This window comes from Myotis brandtii, unplaced genomic scaffold (assembly GCF_000412655.1).
Source record: "Myotis brandtii unplaced genomic scaffold, ASM41265v1 scaffold354, whole genome shotgun sequence".
Taxonomy (NCBI): Eukaryota; Metazoa; Chordata; class Mammalia; order Chiroptera; family Vespertilionidae; genus Myotis; species Myotis brandtii.
Window position 1 is genome coordinate 1,241,932 of NW_005363609.1, and position 7,598 is coordinate 1,249,529.

The following is a 7,598-nucleotide window of genomic DNA, read 5'->3' on the forward strand; positions in this document are numbered from 1 at the left end:
ATGTGTCTGCTCTCCAACATTAATACCCATGTCCTGGTCCTTTCCATGGCCCTGTACCAGCTGTCCCCTGAAGCTGTAACCTTTTGTTCTCCTCTGCTCAACGTCTAGTCTGCCTACAGTGACTTTTCAGCACTCAGTTAATCTTGGCTTTTGCCTCTACCATGTAGCTAGAGATACTTCTCAGTGATTCCTAGTGATGTCTTAGTTACCAAACCCAATGATCTTTTCTTAACTAAATCTTGCCTGGCCCCCTGAAGCCTTGGAGACAGTCACTGGACTTGCCTTCTGGAAGCCTCTCTCCCCTTTGCATGTATGGTTTTGTGTCCTCTGGGCTCCCCAAGTTCCCCTATTATGGCCCCATCGATGGGCCCCGTGGCCTCTGTTTTTATTTTTTTTCTTTTATACTTTCTCAGAAAATCAAAGATTCCAGTAAGTGCAGCGATCACTTCCTATTCCAATGACTTAAAGACATCGCTATTGTCTTAATTGCTAGATTCATATAAAATATGTGTATAGAGCAGCAAAGAGAAAATAAATGAGACCGAGGTCACACAGGAAGGTCAGGGAATAAGACAACTGTGAAGAAAGTATTGAAAAGAACAGTGCCAAAGGAATTTAATATAAATATGTTTGATACCCCTTTAAGGAATTCTTAAACTGGCCAAAACACAAAATCCATTCAGATATATTTTAAGAGGCTATATTAGTTGGTTAGAGCTGCCATAGCAAAATACCACAGACTGAATGTCTTAAAATAGAGATTTTCAACCAGAATTGTTAAAGCATGCAGTACCTGACTAGTCAGGGGCACTGACCTCTTTTCCCTTAGATTGTCAAATAAAAAATGACAACAGCCAACACAACAATAGCCTTCCTGTGTGAATGAATCAAAAGTATACCTACTTTTTGTCAGATTGGGAAAAATATAATGTATTTTTTGGCATGATACAGAATTTTAGTAATTAGTTAATGTGTGCCATGAGATGAAAAAGGTTGAAAATCACTGTCTTAAACAACAGACATTTATTTTCCTCAATTTTGGAGGGTGAAAGTGCAAGAACAAGGTGTCAATAGATTCGGTTTCTTTCGAAGCCTCTCTTCCTGGTTTGTAGATGGGGAAAGAGAGAAACAGGGAGGGGGGGGGAGAGAGAGAGAGAGAGAGAGAGAGAGAGAGAGAGAGAAACACACCGGTGTCTCCTCTTATTATAAGGACACCAGTCCTATCAGATTAGGGCCCCACCCTCATGACCTCACTTTAACCTTAATTGCCTCCCTAAAGGGTTCTATTCCCAAATACAGGCACATTGGAGAGTAGGGCTTTAACATAGGAGTTTAGGAGGACACAATTCAGCAGGCCACGGAGGCAGAAGGTAACCTCTCTGCTCCCTCGATGGGAGCGGCTTGTGAGTCACCAGAGCAGCCTCCCGGGGACATGCTTGTGCAGAGATGTCATTCGTGATGAGAGAAGGAATACACAGTCCTGGATGTTGAAGACGAGGCAAACAGGTTTTCTTTGTTTTAATTCATGTTGTTTGCATGTTCCTATCCTCAGGGGTGAAATGGTTTTCATGGTTCAGTTTCTGTTTAAGTTGGAATTGGATATGTCCGTGAAGGGAGCTAGGAGTTCAGGGCTCAATTTCGGACACTTCCCTCTCTACCTGGAGGCCTATCCCCAAGGGACACGAGCCCTCAGGATACATGAGCCCATGCTGCGGGTGGCCAGGCCAGTGCCTGGGTGAGTGGCTCAGTTCAGGCATTTTTGGTACTCCTGCAACAGAGAATTCAGCTTGGGACTATCGGCCTAGGTGGAGTTTTCCACTCCCCACAAAGTCTACATTTTTAGACAAGTACTCTGCGCCTGTAGAGAAAATGAAATAAATGCAGAGTTTGCCTCCACAAAGAAGCCCTGAATTCTCTAGAAAGGATGATTTTTATCTAAAGCGAGCAGACAGGGTAAAGTGACACATACTATCTCAACTCATGAGAGACTGATGTATAAAACCAGAAGGATTCTTTCTAAATTCATAAAGGGGAAGTTGGGTGGGATATGATTGATTTTTCACAACCCTGCTGCCTCTACTCACCCCAGCCAATTCCATTCTTCGTCCCATTAAGGGCTGGCACAGTGGCAGTAAGACGGGAACCCAGGAATTAGGGGTGATCAGGTTTTTGGTGGGAGAGAGGATCCAGCCTCCATGGGTAGTGACATGCTTATGAAGAGGCTGGATCAGTCTCAAGCAGCAGCAGGACATAAACTGCTTACTGAGAAACACCCGCAGACATGGCACAAGGAGGCCAGGGCGATTCTAAGGAAATAAACACATCTGTGAAATGTTCAACGGTGGTCAACTCCACATGCTGGAATGCATTAAAATTGGAGGAAAGATATGTCAAGAGTTTATGTACACGTGTTAATTATGAAGACAGTGTGCACTGTGACTCTTTTTATAGCTTTAAAGGTACAGAATTAGAGACTCTTACAGAACTCAAAAACCCACAGAGGCCACAAATTAACCAAGTATGTCTTCTAGGAGGACTGTCAGGAGTAAGGGCACGCCAGTGTTTGGAAGTAGTGCACACACATATGTGATGACTTCCCCTGGGCAGACAGATCAGTGGTCAGCCTCTCTCCAACTGCAGACCCGCCAGCTCATCTGAGAGTCCGGGATCATTTCTGAGAAGCCCCAAGGGAAGGGGAGGCTCATCTGCGATCTTATCTCACTGGGATGACTGGCATTTTTCTCACAAGGTGCTAGCTACACACTGACCAAGAAATCGCCAAGACTCTTACTAGTAACCACTCCCATGTTCCCTCCCGGGTTCTTGTGCACCCTCACCCACTTGCACCGGAAGAAGCAGTGCCTGGGGTCAGAGTGGACCTCGGTGGGAACCAGGCTGCTCACTTGGGCCTTGGAGTCCTGAAACAGAATCCCTCTTTCTGTTAGAAACAGATCCTCACTGTGGAGAGCCTCGGGTTATAGGTGAAACCAGCCGCCTGGGTAAACAGTATCTGGGAAAACTGCCTTTGTGGGTTGAAGCAAGGCTGCCCTGAGTGCTTTCACATCCACAGGCATCTGCTCTTGGCTGTCACTCTTTGTGACAAAGGTTTCCTAGCTAGGCACCCCAGTAGCTGAGGAATTCCCCTGCTGGTCCTGCTGGGGAAGGGAGTGAGAAGGGAGATGTGAAGCCAGTGGAGGCGAGCTGTTCCCCGCCCTGCCCCCACCGCCACCCACTCTCTCCCCACTCTGTCACTGACCTCCTCTGCTTTATACATTGGACCTCTGCAAAAAAAAAAACACAAAACAAAACAAAAAAAACACTTTTAATTTTTAAGTTTCAGAGTCTGAAAACTGTTTGCCAACCTGGGCTTTGAATAAGCAATGGTGCAAAACAGACCACACCATCTCTCAGGGCCTGATGGTGCAGATGGTCTCATTCCCTGGTCGTGTTGACCTCTCAGGCTGCCAGCCTTGGACATTCGATTGGACGAGATGGGGCACAAAGCTCTCAGAAATGTTAATGTAAAAACATTCAGACCGTAAAGAATTTTGTGAGTTCATTTGAACCAAACTGTCGACATATGCCGGGAAGCAGAACCTCGATGAATTGAGATAATGCTCCGGAGAATGGGAGGTTTATACCTCATTTGGGTTACATGAAATTCGTTGGTGATAGATTAGGGAGGTGGGAGAAAGCAAAGCAAGGAAACCTCTGGGATTGGATAAAAAGTGAAATGATGGACATATGCTTCTTTTACATAGATGGATACAGGATAGCTAACAGTTGGCAATTAACTTGATAATAATAAGGGAATGTCCTGGTGCCATTTGTTGTGTCCTGAGGGGTGGAGTGGGGGGAGGGGGAGGAGGGAAGTTACAAGTTACCCAGACATTTCATAGATATGTTATCTTAGATGCATAAAGACAATGGGCTCAGTGAAGATCTAAGTTCATCTTTGTCAAGGAAAATACTGGCCTAGGACATGACTACCCACTGTCACCTGTTTGTAGTTAAATATTTTATTTTCAGACCATCTTTTGTGGTTATTTTAGGTCTTTGAGTTTGCACAACCGCCATGCAGGCCTTCCCTGAACTAGTCAGGTTAGCCTGTGGCCCCTTTCGTCCACAGTTGGCATGTTCGCCAGTCAACTAGTAGAAACTAAGAGCCCAACTCTGAGTGTGCTGGCAGGAGGGGCAGTGTGTGCTAACAGAAATATGGTCTCAGAACACGTCCTTGTCCATTAAATTATAACTCTTATGCTCTGGTTAGAGACCAGTGGTGTGCTCGTAAATGTTTAACAACTGGATCTTCTGAGGGGAAAAAAAGAAAACCCTGGTCTGTAGCATTTGCTTATTACTGTGGTGTAAATATTCCCAACGAGGTGGTTTTAACACCTTGAGTTCCGGAGAGCGCAATTGCACTCCTCCTGTCTTTCGCCAAAAGTGCCGGGATCGTTATCAAAGCTTCGAAATGGCATCCAGTTCTAAGTCTGCTTTTATTAGTGATGATGATATTGCTAAATATGTCAATGTAGTAAAGGTTTCCTTAAGTTTTTGAATATGTAACTTCATTTACTTGCGATTCATAATTTTTTTCCTAAACTGCTGTAAAATCAGCAAAAATGCCTTGGCAATTTTAGCATAGTTCCTAGGATACTGGTTGGCACTCAAAGGGTTAAACCTACTAATCCTGTTCTGCAGCATATTTCCATCTTATAGATACAAGAGGCAAAACTAACCTCAAAGCAGAGAGAACTAACCTACAGTAAAATACGGAGGCAGGGATGAGCTTTGAACATTTGTAACCTTTGCCCTTAGTAGAATTTATTTAATCGGAAGTTGGTATCATTTCACTTATAATAATGGCTGTATTTAACCACATCCTAGAGATTTGCGCAGTCTGCTCTTGCGAGCTGGGCACCGAGCAGGTGGCTCTGGACACTGTGATGGAGATCCTGTTGGGAAGTGACTTTACCCTTAAGGCACTTCGATTCCCTGGACTAGAAAGCATGAGGCCTCAGGGTTCTGAGCCACAGGTACACTTGAGCAGGAGGGTAGATTTCAGGTAACCTGTTACTGCTTTTTAAGAAATGTGTAGCAGCCTGGCTGGCTCAGTGATTGAGCATCAACCCATGAACCAGAAGGTCACGGTTTGCTTCCTGGTCAGGGCACATGCCCAGGTTGCAGGCTCGATTACCAGTGTGGGGTGTGCAGGGGGCAGCCAATTAATGATTCTCTCTCACCATTGATATTTCTATCTCTCTCTTCCTCTCCCTTTCTCTCTGAAATCAATAAAAACATATTTTAAAAACAATAATAATAACAAATAATTTAGACAACTCTACCAGGCATCACTAGTTGCAAACTCAGAAGGCTGCGGAGGTCTTTGGGGAGACTTACCGAGACTCTGCTTACCCGTGGGAGGACACGGTAGAAGCAGCTGCTTATTGCCAAGAGCAGGTCTCTCGTGGAGACGCCCGGTAGGGTTCCAGGCTCGCCCCTGATGGAATTCTGGCCAAAGGCTTGGCAAGGCTTCAGAACAGATGTTCTTCTCAGCTGAGGGTGAGGACGGGTCCAGGGGCCTTGTGGAATCCCAGGGCTGGAAGGCAAGGCTTTCCAGCCGGAGGACTTGTCCAGGCCCAGACACATGGAGCCAGCTGGCTACAGGTCCCGTCATTGGAAACCAGCGATGGGAATGAAGGAAGAGCCTGGAAAATCCACATGTACTTATTCCTATTTTGTCTCAGTTATTACTTTGCCACCCAGAAATTGTTTCCCTCCTCTTGTTATAGGTGGCTTTGAAGCCAAACATGAGACACTGAGAAGCTCATGGAAAAACCTTGGCCGTTTTTTTTTGTTTTGTGTTTTTTAAATATATTTTTATTAGTTTCAGAGAGGACAGGAGAGGGAGAGAGAGACAGAAACATCAATGATGAGAGAGAATCATTGATTGGCTGCCTCCTGCATGCCCCACACTGGGGATCGAGTCTGAAACCTGGGCATGTGCCTCAACCGGGAATTGAACCATGACCTCCATGTTCATAGGTTGATGGTCAACCACTGAGCCATGCCAGCCAGGCAACCTTGGCCATTTTATCATGAACGGCACCACCCAGGAGAGCAGGAAGCTGATGCGCCAAAGCCTGAGCTCTGATGGCGCGTAGGGGACAGATTCTGTAGGCAAAGTCACCAGACACCAGGGTTAGGGGTCCAGGGGGTGCTGGGAGCTGATCGTGGAAGGTGAGGGAGTGATGAGTCATTTCTGCAGGTCTGAGGTCACTCTGAGGTCTACTCCCGGGTCCCTCTGTCTGGGTTCGTGGGAAAGTAGCCAGAGGGTCGTTCCACCTGAGGGCTCAGGACCTGGATCGGAACTCAGGTGAAGATGTGATCGTTAGCCTGCGGAGGCCTGACCTGGGACATTAGTCAGGTCTGATGCTGTCTTCTGCTGCTTTGGTGGTTGCTGGTTATCGGGGGGAAAGGCTAGGTCTCTGAGGAGTATAGACAGAGACACGATTGCTAGAGCTAGGATTTAAAGCAAATTTTAAAAATATATATATTTTTATTGATTTCAGAGAGGAAGGGAGAGGGAGGAGAGATAGAAACATCAATGATGAGAAAGAATCATTGATCGGCTGCCTCCTGCACACCCCCTACTGGGGATCCAGCCCACAACCCGGGCATGTCCCTTTGACCAGAATCAACCCAGGACCCTTCAGTCCACAGGCCAACGCTCTACCCACTGAACCAAACCAGCTAGGGCTAAAGCAAAATTTTTAAATCAAAGCCTTAAGGACCCTCAGTTTCACTCTTCCTGGGATTTTATAGTTGACTTGCTTATAAAAACAACAAAAGACAGAAGTTCAAGCTCCTGACTGAAAGGCTGGATGTTGGAGGGATTAGTGTGTTCTGAATGTGCTTCTGGAAGAGTTGGGGGAGTGGCCGGCTGTGAATAGGATCTCTAGCCTGAGGGGTTTTGCTTTAGACTCATTGTTTATTCATGAGCTGTCGTATTTTTAAAATTATAAAGAACATCTATTGCCTTAGGGCAGCTGCATCCTAGAAACTTACTAAGCTGAGCATCATGGTCTCTTAAGTTGTTAAGTAATATGAAAACACCTGTTGTAGGCCAGACCGTGCGCCTGCGGGGTTACCTTGACTCCATCACCCACATAAAGTGTGGCAGGTGTGCTTCTGCAAGTTGTCCTTTGAATTTCTAAAGAGAGCTCACACCGTGCCAGCCAGTCGTGAAAATTTTATTTTGTCGAGCCCTCTTCCCCCCTCCTCCATTATACAATTCCCTTTAAATATTTAGATTGACTTTCAAATCCTCCATCCCCACCTCTATCCTCTGCAACTCTAGAAAAGCTGGCAGACAGACATGAATTATACATGAATGCAAGCAATGGTTTCAAAACCCAAATACCTCCTTTCATAACACAAGGTTGAGCTGCGTCTTTGGACAATAACAGCATATTCTGGAGTGAAAAGTTGCCATGGTGTTTGTGTATGTGTTTGTCAACTGTTGAAACATGCCCACCCAACTGAACTAACGCATTTTTCAGAACAGAATTTGTCCAAAAGGGCTCTAGAGTTATTAG

The 7,598-nt window shown here is 45.6% G+C and overlaps 1 long non-coding RNA gene across 1 annotated transcript; it reads left to right on the top strand.

The window, feature by feature from the left end:
• The first annotated feature begins 1,319 nt into the window (after window positions 1–1,319).
• On the top strand, window positions 1,320–3,534 carry LOC106727045. Its single transcript, XR_001363193.1, has 2 exons — window positions 1,320–1,506; window positions 2,532–3,534. It is a non-coding gene; the product is annotated as an uncharacterized LOC106727045 (long non-coding RNA).
• Window positions 3,535–7,598: the final 4,064 nt, after the last annotated feature.